This window comes from Pteropus vampyrus, unplaced genomic scaffold (genome assembly GCF_000151845.1).
Source record: "Pteropus vampyrus isolate Shadow unplaced genomic scaffold, Pvam_2.0 Scaffold21, whole genome shotgun sequence".
NCBI lineage: Eukaryota > Metazoa > Chordata > Mammalia > Chiroptera > Pteropodidae > Pteropus > Pteropus vampyrus.
Window position 1 is genome coordinate 1,262,555 of NW_011888802.1, and position 26,192 is coordinate 1,288,746.

General features: G+C 33.3%; 1 protein-coding gene across 1 annotated transcript in view; it reads left to right on the forward strand.

The window, feature by feature from the left end:
- The window catches only part of NDFIP2 (Nedd4 family interacting protein 2), a 62,322-nt gene that overhangs the window by 970 nt on the left and 35,160 nt on the right, over positions 1-26,192 (forward strand). The gene's annotated exons all lie outside the window — the stretch shown is intronic.

Sequence of the window (26,192 nt, forward strand, 5' to 3'; positions counted from 1 at the left end):
CATTTTTGGGGGGGGGTAGGCGAGGAGAAACAGGAAATTTTACTAGAAAAATGCTAATCTTGTTGGAAAAATTATTTTTCCTTAAGTACAATATTTTCCAGCTTAACCATATAAACCTTTGTATATTGAAATGAGTGAAAAGTTTTTCTCTATTTTCAGTGTCTAATTTTTCTAATTGGAAATTCCTATTGTAACACTATTAATAAAATGGACTCAGCAATAGTTGACTATTTTGTTGCAGCTAGGTAACATGTTATTTTGTAAACTTTGAGTCAGTAGTTAAATCTGTTTATTGAGAGGAGAAAAACAATATGTAGCGCTGATGTTGCAATTAATAGTACTGTTTGTGACATTTTACAAATGTATATATGTTAGATTTCACCTTTTAAACCTACCTGCACATGTGAAACAGTTGTGAGTTAAGAATTTCTAATAAGTGTTTTGACAAATAATGAAGGCTACTGAAAGATGAAATCCATTTCATCTGCTTTACATCCTGTTGTACCTCCAAATGATCCATATTCTGAATTATGTGAAAACTTATCAGTATTTTCTGGACAGTTTGGAAAATATTGTTGATAGCAGGTAGGGCATTTTTCAAGGTGTCAGTGTATACAGTTTTGGTGGTTTTATTTTTTTATGAAAGCATTTTTATTTTTTTGCAGATATTAACAAAAATAAAATACAGTAGATAAATATTGAATACTATTACCAGTGGGACTTGTTTCTCTTTGTAATGTATTTTTGTTTCTTATTTGTTTCCCTTAATGACATTAGCTGATTTGAATTTTTTCTCTTTGGGGGTTTTACGAGAATCAACTATGTTCTCATACACAAGTCACTAAACATTTTTAAGTGATGTAGCTGTGCCTTAAAATAATTCATTATATTGTCACATTTGCTTTCAGTAGTTATCACTAGTTAAGACTTGACTTATCTTTTAAAATGCCTAACGCCAAAATATTGACATTTGTTCTCTCAGTTTTAAGGTATTTTTTTTTCTTTACAACTCATTTCAAAATAAGTAGACAATATTACATTTTAATGCTCTTTTTTTTTTTTTTTCCAAACTGGAAATGTGTCTTAGACTTTGAATGGGTGGAGGCATTCTTTCAGAGCAAAGGGCAAAAATCAGTCCTTCTAAATCATACTACTCATGATTTAAGTAGATGGGCCATAAATTTGTTTTTCTTGTAAGGCAAAGTGTTTAAGAATCTTAGCATAGTTTAAATTTAGATTTTAATTCCTGTTACTATACAGTAATTTCATCTGTCTAGTATAACTCCTGGTTTTGTTGAAAAATGGCCTCATCAATAATTATATCTAGGTATATGTCAGAGAAGCTGCTGAATTGGTCTCTAGTAGACTATTTAGCCAGGGACCAATCTGCAGTTGTGGCTCAACACAACTGTTTTGTGTGGCTGCCTTTAGCTCAGGTGTTTTGAAAACTCTGGAAAGTTTAATAAACTTGAGCAGTAAACAATTTCAGTTGTTGAGTGTTAAGTGATGACTGAAGTAGGAGATAGGCAAGCATGCTTAGGGGTGAAATGGTATGCAATGTTAATTTATCACTTGCTGGTAGAGTTAAAATTTAGCTTTCCATATTGGAAAGTTAGCAGTGATGACCAGAACAGTCAGAATGACTTACTACCTTTAACCAGTGCACAAGTTTTATGAGGAAACTTTTTTCTGTGGTGTCTTCTTTCCTTCCCAAGTTAAAAAGGGTACAAATTTTGTTAAGTAAAACAGTGGATAATTGGGTAGAGCTACAAAAAGCCTTGACCATTACCCATCTAATTTCAGAAAAAGCCAGGTATTATATGTAGTTTCATTGTGTTATGAGAAATTGTTTTCTTTGGTAGGAAATGAGCAGTGTTGCCAAACTATGAAGTAGTTGACTTGAAGCTGTTAAGCCACATTCTAACTTTGATGTTTTCTATTTTAGAGGATTATGTGCCTGTACCAAGCTACTACTACTAAGATTTCAAAGGTATTCTGTTATATTGGCACTCTATGTTGCAGCAGTAGGTTTCTCAAACTGTATTCCTGAGTGATAAGAGTCTTAGAAGATTTATAACATATTAGCATATTAAAACATACATTCACATATTAAAACCATGAGAAATTCTGCTATGAAGTTGTTGATTTGGATTTGTTTAACCAAACTCTTAAATCTTGGCCACAGATTTTTAAAGAAAAATTTAAGATTATATTGACATTTCCAAAATGTTCGTTTTCTGTGATGATCTATATACTTAGCTCTGTATCCGGAGAATGAGAGTTGCCCTTGATAAATCAGCTAATACGAAGGTTGACTATTGATGATTAAAAAAAAACAAACACAAGTTACAGAGTCATCTGGGCTTTTATTTAGGTTGTGTTTACAATTTATGAGCTCTTGGTTTGGTTACTTAGAACTGAAGCCTCAATTTCCTCATATTAGTACTCACTTCATTAGGATTATTAGAGAATTTATAAATACATATTAGAGCATAGAGACTGGTACATGAAAAATAAGTATTGTTATGAATAATATAAAATAAAGTATAAAATATTTTATATATTTCAGTTATTATTGGTGACCACTTTGTGTCTTGTTTTATTTAGTAACCTGAATATCAACTAGTTCTTTGTTGTTCATGTCAAGAATTGTGAAGTTTTTAAATTCTATTTTACCATATTTAGAAGCTAATAAGTTAATCTGTTAATATTTCATGGTTGCTGGCAGAGAACAGGAGACTCCCAGGTCAGCGACAAATGGCATTATCACGACCAGCTGCATGAATATCAGCATATTTGTGTAAGATTTCCTTGCACCCAGGTCCCATGAGCGTGATGGGTCTACATGGATGCACTAGTGGGTCACAACTGAGGAACTCAAGAGCAACGGTGCAAGTACTTTTTTAGCAAGCAGCAAACATTGTAAAACAACAAACAAGCTAGTTCACCTCTCCCTGGGAGGGCAGTAACATGCTGTGGTAACCTTGACCTTCTTTGTTACCTCTGTGACTTATTATATGAATCCACTCAGTATCAGGAAATGGATAAGCTTTACAGACTGTCACACTCAACAAGAATGTTCAGGGACACTCAGGCCCACGGTGAACTGCCTTACCCAATAGAACGTATTCTGGATGAGATAATATACGTTGAGTTTTTAGGTGCAGTTATTCACTTTTGTTTTCCACTTTAAAAAAGTACTGCAGTCTTTCACCTTATGTTGCTCTTAGTTATTATTTTCTTTTCTTGGCCCAGTTCAGTTCCTTTGATCTTCACTTGTTTCTTTTTAACTTACCAGTATTCTTTATCTGATTTATATTCTTACCACGCCTCTTTTACATCATCAGGGTTGTCCATTGCTTAATCTAATCTAGGATACTTTTCAGCTCTTGTCTTGCTTCATTTTTGTCATATTGACACTTTGAATCTTCTCCTTGAAACTCCTACCTTGTTAAGAAGAAACTTTCTGCTCTGATTTTTCTCTCTTCGTGAACTTAATTTGTACTTAACTCCTTAAATATTGATGCTTTCTATGGCATGGGCTATTGTAGTAGCCTAGTTACTACTTTCTTCCTTCATCTGAACTTCCTTCAGGGTATCATTTGCATTACATGAGTCATATTTATAGAATGTAAGTTACATTTTTCATTTTTTTTGTTCAAAAATCTTCAGTGACATCTTATTAAATTCCCTCTGTCCCCATATTTAATATTAAACTTTTCGAATATATAAAGTTGGAAGACTTGTACCGTTAGCTTCCATAAACCAAGTAGGGTCTACAGTTACCAACAGTTTGTTATATTTGTATTACTGTACACCTGTCAATCACTTTTTTGATGCTTTCAAAGTAAGTTGCAGATATAAATGTACCTCAGTGCAAACTGCTTGCTTACCATTAGCTTAGAGTTTAATATTTCCTTAAGATTCTTTTTCTTTAGGGTAAAATTGACAAATAGTGAAGTGAACAAATCTTATTGGATGGGTTTTGACAAATCACCTGTTTAACCCAGACGACTTTCAAAATATCGAGTGGAATCAGCAAACTAAGTTCCAAGTCTTGGTTTTGTAAACAAAGTTTTATTGTAACACAGCCATACTTATTCATTTACAGAGGTAGAATTGAGAATTTGAGACAGTCTTCAAAGCCTAGAATATTTGCCCTTTACAGAAAAAGTTTACTGGCCCCTGATACAGAACATTACTATCACCCTAGAAAGTTCCCTCATGGCTCTTCCCTTTCAATTCTTACTCCCCATGTGATAGTTATTCTGATTCTTTTCACCTTAAATTAGTTTTGTCTCTTCTGAAATCATACAGCATATAGTCTGCAAAGCTGCTTTTACTCTGAGTCAAGTTTTGGAGATTGAGCCAGGCTATCGTGTATATCAGTAGGTCACCCCTTTTTATTGCTGAATAGTATTTTGCATGAATTATATAAATTGTATCATTATACCTCTGTTTATTCATTGTTCTTTTGGACATTGGGTTCTTTCCAGTTTTTGGCTATTATGGATAAAACTGTTAAGAATATTTTCAAACAATATTTTTGTAGACATATGTTTTCATTTCTCTTGGGTAGAATTACTGGGCACTAGGGTAGGTGTGTGTTTAGTTTTGTAAGAAACCACCAGACTTTTCCCCAAAGTAGTTGTACCATTTTTCACTATGAACGATGTATGGATGTTGTGGTTGCTCCACTACCTTTCTAAAATTTTGTTGGTGTCTGTCTTTTTAATTTTAGCTATTTGGGTGGGCTTATTGGATTTTTGAAGTATGAATTTCTCTTCTATATGTACAAGTTCCTTGTATTGGTTTTTCCTTATATTTTAACAATCCCACCTCTTAATTTTTATGCACTAACTTCTGGAGTCTAGCAGAACCTACTTATTATTAGGTCTTCAACCATAATGTATTCTCTCTTCACATATGTTTATTTCTCATCTGAAGTTCTGTACCACACACCCTTCTGGTTTGTTTACCTCATAAAATTCTGTTCTTAAAGGTAAAAACTCCTACAAAACTATAATTGGAAGAGGGAGGCAGGGCGAGTTTCTTGTATCTGTCATCATCTGGGCAGAGGAAAAGGTGAGAATCACAGTATTGGAGAACTTGTCATACCGAATTATGTTTTTGTGTGTCTTTATACCTTCTAAACTGGTGCTTTTCCTCAGAGATGTTTGAGGGTTCTGTGAATGTCTGATCTTTATTTCATCTTTAAAATAGGTTTTAAAAAATTGTAATTGAGGAAATTCACATTCAGGTATATTTTATACCAAATTTCCACAGTTTGAAGATTAGTATGTTAATTTGTGTTGCCAAGGTAATTTGTTTTTGAATGGACAGCAGATTAAAAGTTTCTCTGGCTATTTCTGTGCATCTGCTGATATTTACTATAAGCGTGTCATTGATTTGATTTGGGTGCAGCTCATTTTTTTAAAAAAAATTATGTAAATGAGTAAACTACTTTAGCACACCTGAATAATGCTAAATCAAATGCTACTCATAGTTTAGGCATATTTGAGCAGTACATAATCTAGTAATGGTGTAATATTTGTGCAGTAACAAGTAAATGCATTGGCATTATGTCATGACAGTACTGCATTATAGAGTTTATGTGTTTATTTTATGTTTTGAGTGCCTCTTGTCAGATTTATGCTTAAAATAATGTGTGGGAGCACTTTTTAGATATCAAGACCTAGGATTCATTTCTTCATTTATTCAATATATAATAATTTATGAAAGTATCTTTAATCTGTCAAATTCTGTTTTAGGTGCTGGTGAACAAGACAGTTAATTCTTGTCTCATGGCTCATACTTTTGTGAAGAGGAGGCAGATAAATAAGCATAATTTTAGGTAGTAATAGGTGGTTTAAAGAAGATGAAGCTGGTTGATGGAATTAATAATACATGCTATCATTATTAATAATACATCCTATCATACATTGTTTGTAGCAGTAGAGCGATAATGACTTTGCATTATGTCGGGAATAAGCTGAGAACTCTGCTAAGCACTTTACACATGAGCACATTTAATCCTTAGGACACTTCTGTGAAATAGATAATGCTGTGATCCTCATTTTGCAAATGAGAAAAATGAGACATCAAGAGGTTAAATAATAGGCTCAGCTGTGATGGATCTGATATTCAAATCTTGGTGTTTCAGTTTTACATTGCTTTGTAACAAACTGCTCCAAACACAAACGTTTTATTATGTTTCAAGAGTCCCTCCTGTTGGCTCTGATCAGCAGAGCAGTTCTGCTCCATGTGATGTTAGCTGGGACTGTAGCTATTTTGGGGACTCATTGGGTTGGAACACCCAAAATGGCTCACTCACTTGGCTAGCAGTTGATGCTGACTATTGACTGGGAGCTCAGCTGAGACTGTTGACTGGATCATTTTACTTCTCTCTGTGCCCTCTTCACGTGTCCTATCAATGTGACCTTGGTTTCTCATATTGTAGAAGGAAGCTGCTGTTCCTCTTAAGATACAGGCTTCGACGTCCAGAATGTCATTTCTACTGCATTCTGTTGGTTAAAGTAGACATAAGTCCACCTCAGATTTAAAGGGAAAGGAAATAAACTTCATCTCTCAGTGAGGGAGAGGCATGTGCATACATGGAGGCAAGGAATTGATGGTGGCCATCTTTGGAGATGATATGCCACATCAGTCAGTTTGACCGCCTCAGTTGACTGGAATCAGGATAATCTGGGAATTCCATTCATTCTCTGACACTCAGACTGAGACTTGATTGAAATGTTATAGTTGATGAATATATCAGGTGTGATAATGACCTGTAGTGGAAATGAGTACGTTGGTTTAAGAAATGCGAATAAAACTGTGTGGCTAGAACAAGGTAAAGGAGAATGGCTCAGGGTGGAATGAGACAAAACAAATAAATTTTATGCTGAATTTTATAGAATGGAACTCATTTATAGCTTTCTTTAGTTTTTAATTTTTGTTTCAAGAAAGCAGTCAAGTCCAGGTACATAATTTGTAAGTCTCAATACTAAATGAAAATGCAGGATCCTCTCTCAACTCACAGCAGACAGACAACCCCCCAAAGATTGTAGTCTCCACATTAGGACTTGCTTAATACCTGAATTGGTGATAGGCAAGAGACCCTGCTGGTTTACATACAAATGTGTCATGGTGATGCCACACTGGGATGTGGATGGCCACTGCCTTGCCATACTCATGGTTACAGGATGAAGAGATTAAGGCGATCCAGGGGTTTCAGCTGACTGAGAATCCTTCCTGGGTAGACAAACTGCTTGTGAGCTGAGATTGTAAGCTGGCACATGCTTTTTTGTTTTATTGGAGTTCTCGTTTAAAACTCAGATTCAAAAATAAAATTATTAAGCATTTCAAGATGGTGACCACGGAGCTTTAAAAAAGTATGGGGCCCTCCTGAAGCAGGTTTCCATGTGGCTATACCTGTTATGTGCTCATAAAGATGCCCCTGAAAGTAGTCTCATTGTGGGGGTGGTAGTGGTGGTGGTGGTAATGATCTGTAAATGGTCAGACAGTAAATATTTTAGGCTTTCCAAGCCATGTGGTCTGTCACAACTACTCACATCTGCTGTTGTAGTGAAAAAGTATTCATACTAAATATGTAAACAAATTAATGTAGCCGTGTTCCCATAAAACTTTATTTATAGATACAGACAGTGAGCTGGCTTTGGCCTGCTGGCTATAATTTACCCACCCCTGAGGTGAGTGATAGGAATGTGCCTCATACAGGCCTGAAGCTTGGGCCTGTTGTAGGATACTTCTGGCACATTAATTTTTTATTTCACCTAGTCTTGAAATAAACCCTTAGGAATATGATAAAGTTTTTTCGCATCACTTACTTGTACCTGGTAATTAGCAGACACCTAGTTTGTCACTAGAATTGAGGTGGAGATGAATGAATAGTGGAATAGAGTATAAAATTTTCTGTGAGAATGGGGTAGACAAGTTTCTCATGCCTGATAGAAACTTCATTTTGTTGGATTGCTCACCACACTGAGCCATTCTTGATCACCTTATTTAAATCATTACACCCCCATCACAATACCATTCCCTATTTTAATTTTTCCCCCTATTTTATTTTTTTCCCCCATAATACTTGTCACCAACTGAAATTCTAAATATTTTTCTTATTTAATTCCTACCTCCCCCACCTTTTCCCTAAGTGTAAGCTTCATGAGGATAGGGATTTTTTTTGTCTGCTGTCTCTTTCAGTACCTGGCATATGGTAGGCGCTTTGATAATATTTGATAAAAACGTTCAAGACCAATTTTGTAGACTCAAAACTTTGCGTATGTTATCTTATTCTAATTTCTATTTTTATATTCATTGCTACTGAGACTTTGGCTCTCTAAGGTTTATTATTTTTATTACCTTACAGCTTAACATGTATATATTGCTTAGTGTCTTTCTCTTTCTCCCTCCCTCCCCGTTCTCTTCCTCCCTTCCTGCTCTTTCCCCTTCTCTCCCCCCTCCCCCATACATATGATTGGCACCCCCTACAGTTCAGTAAATAAGCTATGAAGTCATATGCAGTGGCCCTGCTTATTTAGTACTTTCTTTAACTGGAGTTGTGGGTACTGCTTTGATTTTCCTCATCTGTTTTATACTGATTACTTAGTGACTATTTTATGGTTATTTTTCTTTAATATTAGATCTGCATTCTGTCTCTGTATTAGTAGTGTTATTTTAGAATTTTATGCATATTCTATGTATGTAGGCCTTAGATTAAATATGGAATGCATTCTTCTGACATTTAATAAATGTAAATTTACTGACAAGATCATTGTAATTAAGGCTAGCCTACCTATCACATGATTGTAAATCAGCCTGCGTCTGTGTTTTCATGCCATGTTGTTATGGTTTCTTCAAAAGTTTGATCACTTAGCTGGAATTAAGGTGTAGGTAAAATTCTTGTTAAAGACATGCCAAATGCAAGTTGGGAAATGCTGCAGTCATCTAAGATGTACTGTCAGATAATTTCAGGGTTTTGACTTGCTTGCTTTTAAGATTTGTTTGAGCATGAACAATTTAACATTTTAAGTTTAGGAATGTGCTGTGGTTTAGTTTGTCTATGATATTTCTCCAGAATTACCTATTACATTATGTAAAGCAATCATGCTGTTTGGCAGAGGCTTTGAGAATAAGGAAATAAACTGGATGGTTTTACCTCTTCACTAATTTTGAGGCTCTTAGGACTTGTAGCCTGTTGAATGTCAGACTGAAGAAATCCAATAGTGACAGTTTTTATAAAACATTTGTTCTCACTTGAGTAAAGCTTTCACCCATATCAGCATGATGTTTTGTGAGATTTTTCCCCAAAGGGGAAGAGTCTTGAAATAACACTTGAGACCTTGTTATCTTGTTCTGCCCCTCTCCAGCCATCACTCCAAACCGTCTGTGGTCTCTCTTGCTTTCTGACTTTTGAAGATATTATTCTCCTTTTCTCTTTTCTTCCTCCTTCCTCCAGGACTAATTCCTGTTCTTTATTTAAATCTATTTAGATGTTCTTTGCTCCAGAAAACCTTTCCTCACCCCTCTACCTCCCCACCTCCCATTTCCCACCCTTTACTTACAAGTTCTGTGTGTTCTTTTAACACTGTGCACTTATTCCTATCATAGTCCTTATTCCATGGTATGTTATTTTGTAAACTCAATGGGAAGTAGGGCATAGATATGTTTTATTTATAATAGTATATAACATAGTTTTGTGGGCCCATTACAGGTATGCAGTAAATAGTACTTATTGAAGAAATTAAGTGAATGTCTTTCTGAACTGATTTCAAGAGTATGCATGAGGTTACTGGTATATATTTATAAGGTGAACAGTTTTATAGAGTTCTGTCATGTAAAAGTAACAATGTATTGCCTAGCCTATACAATGTTGATATTTTTGATTTCCATAATTAGGGTATGTACTTTGCTTACAGAATAGTGCCAGGGAATCTGTTTAGATGAATTCTGGTATTTTTATAATTTCTCATCTGATTGATGGCTTGCACTTGCAAAATAGTTGGGTTAGGTTATTTGGTCTACTTATGGAAAGAAGGAAAATAAACTGTTTGCATATTGTGAAAGTAGTTAGTGATCATTTTCTTCAACCTTCTCATTTTGTTGCAGATTGTCTGAGAGAGAATCTGCTCAAAGTTACCCAGCAAAGCTTGGAGGACAAATTTTTTTTTATTGCTCTAAATGTATCAGCTGAGTTAAAATGTATCAAAGATCCTGGGAAAAAGAACTTTCATTATAGTTAACTTTCTTTTATTCATTGTGATGCAAGACATGGAAAGCTTAGGTATAGGAATAGCTAGTTAATTACCTAGCTAATAAATGAAAGAAGGTCCACAACTTAGTTCATTGTGCTGAATTCAGCTTGTGACAGGTTTTCTTTGACCAGCATATATTTTTTAAATCAAAATAATGCAAGTATACAGTTTCAAAAGTTAAAAAGAGTACCAAAAGACAAATGAGAAATAGCAGTCTCCTTTTCCATCCCTGTTTTCCTCCAAGCCTTTCTCCTTAAAAGAAATTAACCTTTAACTCTAACTCCTTTGTTTGACTCTATATTTTTAACACAGTATTCAGTTACTTGTTGATTTATTAGTTTTACTTTTCTTACATGGCCTGCTTTCCCTTCCGAAATGATGATTTCATAGTCTCACATCGTGAGTTCAAATCTTGGCTCCTCACTTACAAGCAATATAACCTTGGGCCAATTGCTTAACCTCTCTTTGCTAAAGCTTCCTCATTTATAAATAAGGATCATACAGGTATCTATCTCATAGAATTATTGTGAGGATTAAAGGTATGGAAAACTAATTTTTAGTTAAATCAGAAATTAGTATTTACATTTTATGACTATAAATATTGTTTACTGTGTCAGATAGTGTATTTTCTGTAACTTTAAATTTTTCATGGAGTTTTCTAATTTTTAAATCTTTATTTTTCTGTGACTCTATTGTTAATTCTTTGCATATCCTCTGGTGTTTTTTTCGAAATTTGCTCTTCAGCTATATTTTCTTTTTGTGTAGTCAAATGCTTCAGATAATTAGTTTCTTTATTTACTTCTTTGAAGACATTCTTCCTAGAACCCTCCATCTTCCTGTTTCTGTCTGTACTGTTATGTAGGCCCGATGCACAGTTGTGATACTGAGACTTTTTCCTTCATAACTTTGCTAAGCGGAGCCTCTTTTGATTTACTCCCTTATTTTAGTTGAACATATTTCCCAGTAGATTTTCAAGAAAAAAATGCCTCGAGGTAAAAAAAAAAAATATATATATATATATATATATATATATATGTTTAATTTGTTGTCATTGAGTTCATAATTAAAAAAATCATTTTACTGTCTGTAGGTTTCTGGTGATAACCCCTTTTTCATTCTTAATATTAGGGATTTGCTTTCTCTCTTTTTTTCTTCTTGAATAGTCTGCGATTTTTGTCAATTTTGTTGATCTTTTCAGAGAACCAACCAGCCTTTGGCTTTGTTAAATGTCTGTGTTCTATTTTATTGATTTCTGCTTTGACCTCATTTACATATTTCCTTATTATTTCTTTCCTTTTTTGTGATTTACTTTACTTTTTTCTAGCTTTTAATGGTAGAATTTTTGGTCATTGATTTTTTTTTTTTCCCCCTTAATATAAGCTTTCTTCTCATTTTTTGCTATATCCTGAAAATTTTGATGTAATATTTTTGTTACTCAGTAAAGATGTTTCCTAATTTCTCTTGTGATTTCTTTGAACAATGTATAAATAGAAATGTGTTAATTTTCCATTTATTTGGGATTTTCTTAGATAATTTTTAAAATTTTCAAAAATTTTTTTTGTAGTAAGAGAATACACTCACTTTAATCTTATTTCTTTTAATTTTATTATTGAGACTTGTTTTATGGCCCAGTATATTTATTTTGGTGATGTAGTCTGTGCATTTAAGATGTATACTCTTCTATTATTGTATATAGTGTTCTATAAATGTCAGATCAAGTTGGTTTATCCTATTGTTCTGATCTGTGTCTTTACTGATTTTTGTATTCGTGTTAGTCTATTAGTTGCTGAGTAAGGGGTTTTAAAATCTATGATTGTGGAGTTATCTCTTTTTAATTATCTCATTTTCTTGCTTCCTATATTTTGAGGCTCTATTATTATGAAATGTCATCTCTTTATCTCTGGTTGTACTCTTTTGTCTTCAAGTCTTTTATTTATTAATACAGCCATTCTTTATTTTTTGCACGGCATATCTTTTTCTGTTTACTTTCATCTGGTTTGAATCTTTTTAACTGTGTCTTTTTTTGGTAGTCGTAAGTGGATCTTGCTTTTATATTCACTCTGACAGCTCTGCCTTTTACTTGGAGTGTTTATGTTTAATGCAGTTATTGATATGGTTGGTGTACTTCTACCATTATCTTTCTATTTTTTTTTGCTTGTTGTTGTTCCTCCTTTTACCCTTTTTTGCTGCATTTGGATCATTTGATTTAAAAAATATTTCAGTGTCCCTTTCAATATTTCTGTTGCCTTTTTAGCTATTCTTCTTTACATTATTATTTTTTTGCTTGCTGTATGATGACAGTAAAAAGTTAATGTCATATCACTTAACGTAAAATGTCAGACTTTGTAACTTTATAGGTCTGTGAACTCTCTACCCCCACCAACCTTGATGTTATAGTTATCATATATATTACCTATACCTTCATTGAAAACTCTAACAATGTTATAGTTTTTGTTTTAAATAGTAACACATATTTTTAAAAACTTAAGAGGAAAAAATCTTTTATATATACTTAGACATTTATCACTTCCTATGCTCTCTCTGCATCTCAAAAAAACGAATTTCTCTATTATCTATTATTTTCAGCCTAAGAACTTCCTTTCTCATTTCTTAAAGTACAGATCAGCTGCTAATAAATTCTCTTATCTTTCTTTTATTTGAAATGTCTTTGTTTTGCCACCATTCCTGAAGTATGTATATATATATTTTCAGTGTAAAATTCTTGCCTAAGTTTTTTCCTCTCAGCCCTTTAAGATGTTCCATTTTCTTCTGATAACCATGGTTTCTGCTGAGAAACTTGTAATTATTTGAATCATTGTTTCTTTGTATATAATATATTTTTTTTCCTCAGGATACTTTTAATAACTTTTCTTTATCTTTGATTTTTAGAAGTTTTATTATGACGTACCTAGGTTTTCTTTGAATTTATTTTAGCCTCACTGAGATTGAATTAATAAATTTACTTCCTTCACTCCTTTGAAGAATTATAGAAATTATTTCTTCAGAAGTTTTTCCTGCTTCATTCTCTTTTTTGTTTCCTTTGAGCCTCAAATTACATGTTTTTTTAGACCTTATAAATGTTAAAAGTCTCTGTGGCTCTTTGTGTATTTGCTTATTTATTTCTTCAATCCCTTTTTTTTTAGAATGAGTAAATTCTATCAATCATTGTATCAATTTTAAATTCACTGTCTCTTTCATTTGTTATTTTTATTAGACTGTGGATCCCATGTGGATTTTTTATTTCACATAATTTTTTTTTTCATTCCAAAATTTCTGTTTGGTTCTTCTTGTAGTTTTTTCTTTCTCTGCTGAGAGTCCCTGTCATTTCATTGATTTCAAGGTAATTTTGCTTTACTTAATGGAACAGTTATAATAGCTACTTTAAAGTCTTTGGTGACTATAATCTGAGTCATGGAATTGACATCTCATGATTGCTTTTTCCCTGGAGTCTGATTTATATTTCCTAGTATTTTGTATTTCTAGTAATTTCAGATTTTATCCTGGATATTATGAGTTTTGCTATGGTCCTTTGGAGAATATAAATATTTTGTTTTAGAGGCAGTCAACTCAACTTTAGATTGTAAGCAGTATCTCACACTCTGTTTAGTGGTTCAAATCTATGCTTAATTTCTTAGGCCCTTACTAATCTGTTTGGGTCAGTCCTACACATGCCTGGTTTGAGGGTTAATGATTTCCCCTCACTTTCTGGCCTGCCTGGACTCCATTCCTTGCTGCTTCTGGCTAGAAATTGCAAGGTTTCTATTAGAGTTTTAGTAGCCTAGGCCGTGGTGCTTCTTCATAGCTATGGTTCTGCCTCAGAGCAAAGCTGCAAAAAAAAAAAAAAAAAAAAAAAGCAGGGGGAGGCACTTTCACTTGTGTAGGTTGCTTCTCCAGGTCTTAACTGCCCTTCTCTATTTTCTTTAGTTCAGAATGCTCAGGTAATTGGGTTTTTTTTTTTTTTTTTTTTTAATTTTTAAAAAAATTTGTTGCAAGTTTATAGTTACTGTCAGTGGGAAGAGTGGACTGTAGGGGCCCTACACTGTCATTCTGGAACTTGAGCTAACTAGATTTTTGAGATTTTTGTTTTTTACTTCCTATATTAACTTTCTTCCTAATATTTTTGTTTTGTTTTTCTTTCACGTTGGAGGTTTTCTTTAAATTCGGTGTTCCTTCTCTGCCTGTTTATAGTCTATGTTGTGCTTTTGTGTTTTGACATGTTGATTGGTGGTTTTCAGTGTTGGGTCATTTCTTAGTGAGCTAACCTTTTCATTCATGGCTTCCCAAATGTCAGTGTCTACAGTTTAGTTAAGAAGTTATAGCAGTAGTTTTAGGTAAGGAATAATGGTGGCCTGGATTAGAATAGTAGCATCAAAGAGAAGTAGAAGAGTAGATTTAAAGATGTGTGTATTTGAATCAACAAAAGCACTCATAGAGGCGGGGTAGATTACTACCTGTAAATTTTTATTGGAGGCATCCTGAAATAAAACCTTGAATTTAGAGTCATCGAAAACTGAGTTTGAATCTTTCTTTGCCTCTAACAAGGTATGTCAGTTTACTTTAAAATTGTTCCATCATACTCACCTCAAAGGATTATTCTAGGAACTAACGTAGATGATATATATATAGAGAGAGAGAGTACTTAAAAAAAAAATCTAACATTTATTGGGCCTTTACTATGTCAGGCATTATTCTAAGTATGTACGGGTGTTAATTTTTGTAGTCTTTACAAAAGCCATGAGAAAACATGTCCCACTTTATAGATAAAAATGAGGCTTAGGCAGTCACAGAGTTAGTAAGTGCTGGAGCCTAGGTTTCAATTTTGAAAAGTTTATTCTAGTTCCTGTGTACTAACTTAACTAGTGTGCTTCTGTTCTTAGCCCAGTGTTGGTGATTGAGTAGGCTCAAAAATATGTGTACCAGTATTTTGTTATTTCATTTATCTGTACATAATATATTATTATACAGTGCTTTTCGTTGATCTTGTTAAAAGCAAGTTATTGTATAATGAAATAGTTTTAAGTCTGTCTGTCAGTGTTTTATTAAACTAACAAAGATTTCTCTTTAAAGCAAAATGTAAAGTTAAACATTTAGATACCCGGGTTTTTTTCTTTCCCCTCCAAAACTATTTAGTAAATTTGTTTTACCATGTGTGCTGACAGTTGGAATTTGAGTACCACAGAGAATTACCTACTCAGTTTCTCTCTGGATAGTATTTTTGCTCTGGTTTCTTTAAAGTTATAATATATTTTTGTCTTGTGCATCATTACTTCTAGTTCAAATTAATGCAGTAATAGAATTCATGTAATTTTTTCTAGAAAATGCCAATTATGCAAAGTTTTGTGGAAAACTTTGGTGTAACTGTTTTTGTATTGACTAGTACCTTTAGAAATGTGGCATTATAATGATCATTGTAACACGAGAATAAGTATTATTTATACAGGAATAAATATATAGGGTGAATCAGTATAGGGGCACATGATTGCTACTTTAGAGAGAGAGAGAGAGAAGGGGGGTGGGTTGGCTTCTGATATTATGAAATTATTCAGATTATGTTCTTAGATTTATCAGCCAATTTTTGAGGGTTTGCTTTGGCATATAACATTTTGATGGATGAGCCCTTTAACTATTGCCTGCATCTTGGCATTTGTTGTGCTTCCTGGATGAATCATCAATAACAGCATCTTAATAATTGATATTACTCTGTGTAGTTTTGCTTGAGGATTCTCTTACTAGCTTCTCTGTTTTCTGAGGGAAGAAAAAACTTTCTGTGAAGCAGTTGGTGTTTCAGGCCTGGTTCTTTGCTGGTCTTAGCTCTCTAGTTTACTTATGATAGAATATGTAAACTTTTATTTTCCTTTATTTCTTGTGTTGTAGCCCTAGTCACACTGTATTATGGCCTTGCCTCAGAGCTCTTAGTCATTAGAAGTTAGACATTCTAGGGATCGATGGATTGGGATTTTGCCTGTTTCCTCTGCCCAAAATAGTACCTAGAACATATTATTTAGTAAAATTGGTTGAGCAGCTGATAACTGACTGACCGACTGAATGAAAATTAACGAATCACAGAAAGAAGATGAAGCTCAAAGATCAAGGTTATGCAGCTAGCAGGTGGTAGATCTATATCTTAAATTTAGGTCTTCTGGCATCGAATTATCTTCTTTTTTAGTTTATTTGTGTAGCAACTACCTGATCATGTAAAAAATGTGAAATCAAACCAGAGTACACTGTACTAATTTTTAAAATGATGAATGCTTTTAATAGTAACTTTAACAATATCACATGGGCGTAGTGGCCTTATGCCCTTGCAAATGAAACTAAATCAAACCAGTTACACACCTTTCAGTTTCTGTCCAGTACCTCTGCCAGAGGTAATATCTATAGCTCTGGATTCAGTTTTAGCTAAGACTCTTTAAAATTGGCAGAAGAAAATCAGGGCCACTACAAAATGAAACAGAATGAATAGTCAAAGGTAGGAGGAAAACCAGAATGGAATGTAGTTCTCTGGAAGCTAAGAAAAACCAGTTAGAATACACTCAACTGTGTTGAATATATTAAAGATTTTTTTTTAGGACAAGGACAGAAAAAAGGTTTTTGGGTTTAACAGTTAGAAGGTCAACATTCTTAGCAAGAGCTGTTTAAGCGAAAGCCAGATGGTAATGTATTAGGGTGGAAATGAGCATTAGAAGTGCACAGAATGAGGATAGATCTTTTTTGGATCTGAAGGAAAGAAGGGAGAGATGAAAATAGTTCAAAAATCACGAGAAAAAATATTTAATTTTAGCTGGGGGCAGGTTTTTTTTTTTTTTTTTTAAGTATGGTGTGAATAGAATATATATGTGAATAGAGAGAAAGAAGTAGAGAAAAGGAGACATGTTATTTAAAGGAAAAACAGTACTTTGGGAGGCAGGATTATCTCTGTACAGTTCTCTGGCATTTAGGAATAAAGAATATAAGTTAGGATGAATGCCATAATGCTAAATTTAGAGATTCAGGGGGGATAATTTTTGCTTGAAAACCTGTTTTTTTTCTCTGTGAATTAGGAAGCAAAGATTTTGACCGAGAGTTTCATAGTTGGAAGTGGGGAGTAGGAGAGCGGTGGAGCTGAAACACCTGCCAGGATGACGACTAGTTCTGACAGCCCTACTAGGATTAGAAACTCAATTTGTACTGGTACCAACCTACAAAGTTATGGGATTTGTTTCCCTTCTTCTACCAAGAGATAGTAGACAGACTCGTCCCATATTGGGTGTCAGTGGAATAGGTGTGGCAGAGAATGTGGGAACTAGGAAACTGAGGGTGAGTGTCATGCAAGATTTTCACTATATAGTCCAGGCTACATAGAATAGAAAGTAACCAAGTGGCAGCAAAGGGAGGGCCCAAGGAATAGACTTAGTGGAAATAAGGGAGTGAGAAAGGTAAAAGGCAGGAGATCGTGACCAGAAAGTAAGATGTAGAAACAGTTCTGGATGATACTCAGGTCAGGGAAGAAGAGAAATGTTCTAGTTACTGGACTACTCAACTCTGGATATCATTTCTGTCCTGTTTTATAGCTGAGATATTAAGTCGGTTTAGCTGTCTTGTATTATAGTAGGATTTAAGGTAGAGAGGATGATATTGTGGCTAGGGAGCTGGCTAATAAGTCTTACTGGGAAATTATTTGGAACCTCGCAAATAGTAATAATAAATAAGATCAGGATGAGAGAGGGTCTGGCAGGCTGTATAAACAATGTGAACTTCAAGAGAGGCTCTTGATCTAGAATTGGCAATATTCCAAAACTTCCTTGTTGTCTTGTTCCAGATAAGAGTATCTTGAGCTGAGTATTAATATTCTTGTTTAAAGGTCTTTGAGGAGTGTAGTCCATCTGGGAAAACTGGATTTTGTTTAAATGTTAAAAAATCATTTTGTGAAGTAACTGAAGGTATAGAGCTTTTTAATGATCATATAAGGCTTCTAGCAATAGAGTGGGAATTGTTAGAAGCTGGTTTGTAGTTTTAAGTTAATCTGTTTTTATGCATTATATTTTTCATTTTGCTTATAACATTTTATTTTAAAATAATTTTAGCGTTATAGAAAAGTGTGGAGAAAACAGTACAAATAATTCCTTTATAGCATTCATCCAGTTTTCTCAAATATTGATATTTTACCACATTTGCTTGTGATATTCTTTTTATGTATGTACATATGTATATATATATACACACATGGACATTATACTTTTTCTGAAACATTTGAAAGTAAATGGCAGACATGCTATCCCTTTATATAAATATTTCAGTGTATATTTTCTAAAAACAAAGACATTTTCTTAAAACTAAAGTGCAATTATCAAAATCAATAACATTGAAACAATACTATAATCTCTAAACATATTTCACTAGTTTTTCTACTAATGCCTTTTATGGCAAAAGAAAAACCTTTTTTTTAGATCAGGCTCTAGTCCATGATTAGATATTATACTTCTTAGTCTCTTTTAACCTGGAACAGTTCTTTAATCTTTTTTTCTATCTTTCATGATATTAATGTTTTAGAAAGGTTCATGTCAGTTATTTTGTAGTATACCCCACAAATGTCCTTTAAAAAAATTATATTTTCACTCATTGGTTTTAGAATTCATAGGTTATTATTGCCTAAAAGAGTTATAATTATGGTCGTTGTCAAATGGTGATTTTCTAATTGTCATTTGTTCTACATTTATTATTTAGAATTCTATAAGGAAAAACTTTCCCTTGCCTTAAGTTTATTTATTTATGTCAATATGAATTCATGGATTTTTATTTTATTCTATTGGTTATAATCTTACCTTATCATTATTTATTTTGAGGTTCAGATCACCCTAGATTTGACTAGTGGGAACATCTTCCATCTATTCTTATGTCCTTGTGACATGTCCCTATTATTTTTGCACTTTCCTACTATATAGCACTTAAATATTGTGAAACTATCTGATTTCTAAAGTTTCATTTGGATTGAGGAACCACTGTTTACACATAAAGTGGAAGACAACTAACAACGTTTATTGCCACAGTAGCTTACTGCTGCTATGCTGGGTGCTTAATGAGCATTTCCATGTGGAGTTTGTGGAGTTTGCCGAGTCCTTTATCAGTTGGATTGTCAGATAAAGCAGTTGGAACATTGGTGGCGTGTTGCTTACGATGTTAGTGTGCCATCCTTACAATTGGAGTCCTAAGAGATAATATTACTATGAAAACACAATGCCTTTGTAGATTATGTAGGCAGTATATACTGTGATTAACAACTAGTTAAGGCAAAAGGGCACCATGAATAAAACTCTTGTTAGGTGGGAGACAAAAAGCCCTTATGAATCATTGTGACCTCAAAAATGGATTTCATTAGAAAATCATCACAGTAAAATAGATACATGCTGCTGTGACTTTGTGTGTTAGTACTGTTAACCGATTGATGGAAAATAACAAACATGATAATATCTGAGTTTATGTACCCGACTTTCTTTTCTTGTAAAGATGATAATGGTTATAAAAGGTTGTTGAATGGGTGTGGAATCTGTGAGAAATTTCACAAATGTCAGTTTTCTAACTTACAGAAGCTTATTCCTTTAAGCATACATGGAAATGTCTTTTAACATATCACATTCTGTTCTACACTAAGAACAAGAGAATTTTTTTTACTTTCATTTTTGTTCTAGAGAACTTGGAAAAAATACAGAAAATTAAAAAAAAAACAAGAAAATAACAACTGGTAGTGCTATCCATTTTGCCTGTTGTCGTTTTGAAACTGTTAACATTTTTCTCTTATTTAAAATTGGAATAATATATGTTTTATACACATACATATACACAATTTTGTTAACTTCTTTAACACTGTATCATGAACATTTCCTTACGTTATTAAGTATCCTTTCAAAACACCATCTTAAATGGCTCTATAATATTCTATTATATTGATAGTGTTTTTATTTTATTTTGGATGAATAGATTATTTCCAGTTTTCTATTATTACAACATTATGATGAACAGCTTTATAAAGAAATTCTGTTTTATAGTTCCAGGTGGGTACTAGACTAATGGGTGGGGGATCACTTTGTAAATTATGTAAATGTTTAACTTCTATGCTGTACATCTAAAACTAATATAATATTGAATGTCAACTGTAATTGAAAAAAGAAAGGAAAAAAAAAGTGATTATAACCATGACTACAACAGTTATGTTTATTATCTAAACTTCAAATTCAAGCACCTAGATTGAAAAGAAGTTAAAAGAAGAAAAAAATAAGTGCGTTCTTCCTGATTGCAAGAATCAATTTAGATGAAAAAAATTAAAATTAGAGGACGTTTATGTGACACAATTGGAATCTAATAAAGAATACTTGAAATCATGAAAAAAAAGAAACTCTTAAGTTTCTGATTAGTTTTCTTGGAGTGTAGTCAAAGCGAGAATTACTAGGCTAAAGTGTGAATGTTTTTGTAACCTTTTTTATTTTTATAAAAAATGATATATACTTATTTTTTAAAATACAGGTGGCATAAGCACAAAGCAAGAATCAATCTAGACACCCAAATCTTACCAGCCAAAAATAATTTATGTTAATATTTGTAGAACATCATTCCATTTGTGCTCATAGATAGGGATAAGATTATATAAGAATGAGATAATGTTATTTATGCTATTTTTAGAAATGAAAATATGAAATACGATTTTGTTTAAATTTAATTTAACAAGGAGAATACCTTAAAGAATTGCTGAATTCTAGGTGAAGTTTTCTTTTTAAACTACAGAACCATTAGGTTCTGTAGGATTTCATGAAAATTAAGAAAAGAGTATAAAAATCAGTAAGAATTTGGAGTAATTTTAAAAACTGCTTATTTTAATTTACTTTTATTTAAAAATATTTTAAAATATTAAAGTGGGTTGTTATTGATAAGCATATTTTAATTTTGAATATTCGAGATTAAGTCCCTGGTTTGAAATATGAGATGAGTGGTACTAATACTACTTCTCACCTCTTCTTTCCCTAGTTTCTGATTTTTATGTTGCATATATTTTATATTTTCAGGGGTATATAATGTTTGCTCTCTGTTTACCAGCATTTAGTCTTTAGCTCTATATTTAGCATTAGTTCTATATTTAAAAAGATACAGTGCTAAGCACCATATGTTTTCCCATTGCTTTTCTCTTTATTTGCTTTTTATTTGATCAATTTTATAATTGCATGGTTTTCATCATAGAGTAGTTTTTTCCAACGATGCATGGGTGCTATACACTTTATACATGGAAGACAATTTGCCTAGCTAAACTTTGGTTTTTTAATAAACATTAAAACTATGAAACATTTCAGGCATAAAGAAAAGTACAGAAAACAATTTAAAAGATAGTTATATTCATCATGGAGATAATAGATGTTAATATTTGCCATATTCGTTTTAGATCTTGAAAAATTTTTTTAAAGAAAGATAAACTAAAGTCTACATTCGTGCCTTGCCCCTCTCTCTTCCCATTACACTGTCTGAAGTTGGTGTATATATCTGTGAATGCTTTTATTACATATGTGTGTCTGTATAAAGTAGATATTTAGTTTTAAATTATGTGAAATTGTATTTGTTATAGTATTTTGCTGGTTTATACTTTTTCAGCTTGCTATATTCACTTAGCATGTTTTCAGGATTTATCTATGGTGGTTCATATCTAATTCATCAATTTAAAATTTTCGTGTGTGTGTGCTGTATGAATCATGGAATAATATTTATTTTCTACTGGCCAGATGGTTGTTTTCAGTGTCTCAGAATTACAAACAGTACTGTCGTGAGCATTCTTGTCCATGTCTCTTTATGTGCAAGTGTGAAAGTTTCTAGAGTTGACATCTAGAAGTAGAATTACTGAGTACTACCCATGTTTGGCCTTACTAGGAATTGCCAAATTGCTCTTCCGGGTGTTTAAATGAATTTCTATTCTTAGTAGCAACAGTTCTATTTCTATTTCTTTCTAACACACAATTTTTATTTCTTTAATTATTAGAACTATTTTTCTATTAATTTATGTTCCTCCTGTGTACTGCCGATTAATTTTCTTTGTCCAATAATATTTGTTTTTCCTGGAGTTTTTATTTTTACTAACCTGTATCAATAGATCACCCTTTTTGTGCCTCTTTTTAGTTTTTGTACTATATTCTTCAATAGTAAACTTTTTTTTTTGATGAATAAAAGTCCTCTGGATACTTTTTACTGTTCTGTGCTCTGTCACTGATACCTCTTTCATCACTGTGTAAAGAGTCTCTGTCTCTAATCTAGTGACCTTCGCCTTGTCAACTCTGTTTTTGTGTGGGAGAGGATATAGCTCCTTGTCATTTTTGTGACTAATGTTGGCAGTCTTGTCTAGCTGTGATAAGAATGACCGTCTTTAGAGTAGTTATTCTAAAGACTTGGATGACGTGGGGTTGGCATTTATATTCTTGTTTAGAATGTGTAATTCAGTGATCTATGGTTTTTGGAAAACAGTTTAATTAGCTAAACTTCTGGGAACATATATTTGCTTATTGAGTGATGGTGACTGCCCTCAAAAGTTGAATGATTAAATATTTCAAGTTCCTACTATGTGTAAAACACCTGGGAATCATGGAAATATATGATCCTGAGATGTTCAGTGCACCCATTACTTGACTAAGCTCTCTCCTGCCTTTTGGTAAAAGAAAAACTGGGTGGGTTGGGGGACTGTGCATTTAATGTGGAGCTTACTCTATGTCCTTAACTCTGTGAATAAAGCATATTTTCTAAATTTCAGAAGCTTATCTGATTGGGAAAGTAGAAACATCCCTAAATCCAATTAGAGGTTGCCAAGGTCCCTAAGCCTCCAGGGCCTCATGAAGGACAGCATAAACTTGCAACTGGTAGTTTTCTGGAAGGAAATGGTTGTAATTAGAATTTACTAGCTCTTGTTTTCCATTTTTGTGCCCGAATAGTTTTGCTTTTAAAGCCTCTTGAATGTTCACATTATGATTGCTGAAAGGGGACATATTTCAAGCCTGATGATATCTATTTTGATATTTTTGCTATCTTTAATGTCTGAGAACTCTGTTATTTATTATGAATTATACTTCTAAGCCACTTTTGCTTTTTCAACTTTAGCAGCTACTACGTTTTCTGACTTGTTTTGGTGCATGCAAATCAGAAACTTTCTGAAGAATCCGTCAAAGCATTTTTATGTAATTTGATTAAGGAAAGAGAAAGGAATAAAACCTTTCATTACAAATTGCCATTACCATTATGCTCATCAGTGCCTAAGTTCGGTAGGATACCAGTGTGTTAGTTTGTGAAAACCAGAGCATTGGGCTATTTTGAAATTCAGGATTTGAATAGTTTATAAATTAAAACATTATCATTTATAATTTCTTCTGGCTTTTATAAATGCACAAGAGCATCTTCTCTAGTGAGGTTACTAAATTATGGTCCCCAAGCCAGTTAAGGAAATCTTAAATACTAAAATTGCTCTGTATCATTATTTCTAATAAAGCATAATTTGATGGAAGGCAGGTTTGTCTTGGAATTATTCATCTGTGTTGATTTACACAAATACTAAAAGTGTGTGGTGTTTCCTCAGCTGTGTTGAGGAAGGTGGAGAGGGTCTCATTTCTCTCCTAACTTTATCTGTTTCCTTTCTAGTCATCAGTTCTCCCGCTGACGATCGCAGCAGTTTTGGAAGTCCTTGGAGTGGATCATCTTAGCGTGTTTTATTGCTCACCTTTGACTCAGGCATCTTGCCCAGGAGGAAGGCCATGCTGGTTGGGAACCAGTTGCTGTGCCAAAGAAGAGCATTATCCAGATTGACCTAGATAGTCAGGGACTAGTCATGGAGTAGAGTGGGTTCAGTCCCACCCAAATTGCTCTTGTTGGGGAGAATAAAGTTTGCCCTCTGTAGTCTCAAGGTTCTTTTGGCTGGTCTAATAATCAAATAAACATGAGCTAGAGTAATATGAGAAAATAACCAAATTTAATTATGTATACATGTATGGGAACCCTGCATACTTGAGAAGTTTAGAGACAAAGTGTATAAGACATTCTAAGCTAGGAATGAGGTGAGGTATTACACTTTGGGGCTTTAGAAGGTAATTGCAGAGAGAATACATACTCAGTAATTATTAGTTTGCTCTGCCATATAGATAGGTTAAAAAGTCATTTCTGGTGATAATTCTTATTGTGGGCCAGGCTCCTAATTTAAATTCTTCTAGATAGGGAGCAGGTAGGAGCTTTTTTTTTTTTTTTTTTTTTTTTTTTTTAAGTCTGCACGGCCTTGGTTGTCTTTAGCTCAGAATAATCTGCATACCACCAAGGCACATCTTGGAGTGCCTTCTTCTGAACCCCTGCACTGTGACTCTGTAGTGAAAGAGGGGTGAAAAGGATTTTAGGGAAATAATCACATGTCTACCACAGATAACCTAATTTCTTAAGACCACAGTATGGTCACTAATAAATATATTTGGCAAGGCTGCTTGCATTGTAGATAGAGAGAAACCCAAGTTAGTGGCCAGACTTTGAAAAATGCAGTATTTAAAAAGTAAACTTAAAATGTATTATATGTAACATGTATTTTGGTATAAAAGCACAAAGATGAGGCTGAACAATTTCCTATGATGAAATATATAGACATTTATAGGCATACATTATGTTCTTCTCATGCTAAGTTGATGTGAGCTAGACTGATAGGTTATAAGGAGACCTTGAGAAGGTAAGTGGAAGCCAGCAGGGGGAGCAGCGCCCTGAAGGCAGACAACCTTAAATGAAAGAAAGTTTGAAAAGGTGCCAACCCAGCACACTCAGATATTTTTCTAGTCAGTCTTTTTTCTTTTCTTTCTTTTTTTCTTTTGAGGGCTATGAGATCGAACAAGCTGTTAATAATCTTTATTAAAATCATATTGTCCTATTGATAAAGACAATATCAAAGGACAGGTCTTCCTTAGGTAAAATCTGAGTAAACTAAATAGAATTTTGAAAAGAGTATCTTTCTGTTGATATTTTATAAAAATTTAAGAATCAGGTCAAGTATTTGTCTTGTAATTAAAGGACAGTGAATGCAACTCATGAGTGTGCCATATAGAGAGCAGTTTGTATTCAAAGATGGAATTTTAGGCTCTGGCATATTTAATTGCAGTTTTAGCATATAAAAAGGAATTTAACCAGAGGTTGAAAATACAAATTTATATAAGATCTTTAATCCATCTGTTTGGCGTATTTGTTCCTTGGAGGTCTCTGGAATGTGAAAATGCTCTTTCTCCTTTCCTTTCACTTACTTAGGTAATAACTGGCTGTTACAGACTTAAAATACTTAAGTTAACAAGGTTATTTTCTCTCAAGGCTTTACATTTTATACTACTATGACGGTGACCTATATTGCATTTTCTTTTAATTTTAACCAAGACTTTGGAGCTTTTATTTTCAGTGTTCAAAAAGACATATACAACCTTGGCTTTTGTAGAGCTCTTACTTTAGCTGGGAAAAGAGATTGTAGATGATTACATAAATAATTGCTATTGTGATACCTGCTCTGAAGAACAGGGTACTTTAAGATTATGTCAGAGAATCCAAATCTACCTTTAGGAGATAAGAAAGGCTTTCCTGAGAACTTGATTTTAAGCCTGAGATCTGAACAAGTTGTTTAGCTTGAAGTTAGCTAGGCAGTGCAATAGGGGAGACAAAGAATTGAACATACACAGCCCAGAGTCCGTTTTGTATGTGATTATGTTTAATTTTCTTTTAAGAAATGAATTGTACACTTGAAACTTATTTGATTTTATTAACCAATGTCACCCCAATGATTTTAATTAAAAAAATGAATTAATGAATAGATATACTGGTCTGAAGCTTAGAAAAAGTCTAGTTTGGCAGTATAAACTTTGTCTTCTATTCTTTAATCACTTTATTTCCACATTAATTATCCCTTTCTTTATTTAC